Raw genomic sequence first — 1,770 nt, 5'->3', positions numbered from 1 at the left:
AGCAGGGGGCTTAGGCATGAAGAGCTCTTTGTATGTGGGGGAGACTGGCCAGAACCTTAGTCCGAGAAACCATGGGGCGTAGCAGAGGGTCACTTCAAGAGGTGGCTGACCTCGGAGGACACAGCAAGCTATAACATCTGCATCATCAATGTTCCCGGATTGCGACCTTTGAAGAAATCAGCAAGAAGGAGGTTATCAAACTGTTATCCCATGAGCAGGACTAGCTTTTCCTTTCTGATGCTTTCCTCTATCTTTATTCCCAAACCCTAGGATATAAAGGACAGGGGCAGCCCTGGTGGTTGTTTGTTCCCCAGGGGAGTGTCCACCAGCCTGCCACACAATGTCGCTCTTCTGAGGTGAGGTGTGACCTTGGGTCTGGGCCTGTGGAGAGGCGCTGTGGCCTTGCCCTGTTCTCTGCTTATTTCTTACCCTGTAGCTGAGTGACATGGAAGGGCCAAGCCCCAGGATTCTCCTAAGTCAAACAAATGACCCAAGTAAAATGGAGACCCCAACAATGACTACAGCAGCATTTCTGAAGCCTGAAGCTAAGACAAAACTCAACAGCTTTCCCCAAATATGGCTGAAGATGGGAACTGCCTGAGGGGCTTTAAAGATATTGCGACCTGAGGTCCATATGGAGCCATGCTTTGGGTCTCTGTTTCACAGGATGAGGTTTGCTAAAGTTGTCAAGAAAAAGACCTACTTTAAGAGATACCAAATGAAGTTTAAAAGATGTCAAGAGGGTAAAACTGATTACTGTGCTTGGAAATGCTTGGTTATCCAGGATGAAAATAAGTATAACACATTCAAATGCAGGATGACAGCTCATGTAACTAACAGAGATATCATTTGTCAGATTCCTTATGCTCTGATAGAAGGGGATATAATAGTGAGAGTGGCTTATGCACACAAACTGCCAAAATACAGTGTGAAAGTTGGCCTGACCAGTTATGCTGCAGCACATTGCAGTGACCTGCTGCGGGCTCTCAGGCTTCTGAAGAGGTTTGGCGTGGATAAGATCTACCTAGGCCAAGTGGGGTGACTGGAGATGAACACAATGTGGGAAGGATTGATGGCCAACCTGGTCCCTTCCTGTGCTATCTGGATACAGGCCTTGCCAGGACTGACAATGCGGTGTTTGGAGCCCTAATGGCAACTGTGGACGGAGACTTGTCAATCTCTCCCAGAACCAAACAATTCCCTGGCTACGATTCTGAAAGCAGAGTTTAACGCGGAAGTTCACTGGAAGCACATCATGGGGCAGAACGTCGCAGACCGTGTGCATTCCCTAATGGAAGAAGATGAAGATGCTTACAAGAAGCAATTCTCTGAATACTTAAAGAATAATGTGACTGCAGACATGACAGAGGAGGTGTGCAAGAAGGCCCACAAGGCTGTATGAGAGAATCCAGTGAATGAGAAGAAGCCCAAGAGAAAGGTTAAAAAGAAGAGGTGGAACCATCCCAAAATATCCCTTGCCCAGGAGAAAGATCAGGTAGCCCCAAAGATGAGCTTCCTTGGAGCTCAGGAGCGGGCTGCTGAGAGCTAAACCAAACCATTTCTTTTCTTTTGTTATCTTGTCTTCCTTCCTTCCTTCCTTCCTTCCTTCTTTCCTTCTTTCCTTCTTTCCTTCCTTCAGATTTATTTATTTATTGGAAAGGCAGATTTACAAAACAAAGATCTCCCATCTGCTGCTTTACTCCCCAAGTGGCTGCAACAGCTGGAACTGAACTGACCAAAGCCAGGAGCCTAAAGCTTCTTCTGGGTCTC

The 1,770-nt window shown here is 46.9% G+C and overlaps 1 pseudogene; it reads left to right on the top strand.

Moving 5' to 3' along the window:
* Positions 1-667: 667 nt before the first annotated feature.
* On the top strand, positions 668-1,549 carry LOC121165330 (annotated as a pseudogene).
* The last annotated feature ends 221 nt before the right edge of the window (positions 1,550-1,770 follow it).

This window comes from Ochotona curzoniae, unplaced genomic scaffold, assembly GCF_017591425.1.
Source record: "Ochotona curzoniae isolate NIBS_2020 unplaced genomic scaffold, NIBS_Ocur_1.0 contig_883, whole genome shotgun sequence".
Classification (NCBI taxonomy): domain Eukaryota; kingdom Metazoa; phylum Chordata; class Mammalia; order Lagomorpha; family Ochotonidae; genus Ochotona; species Ochotona curzoniae.
This window is presented reverse-complemented; position numbering and strand designations above follow the sequence as displayed.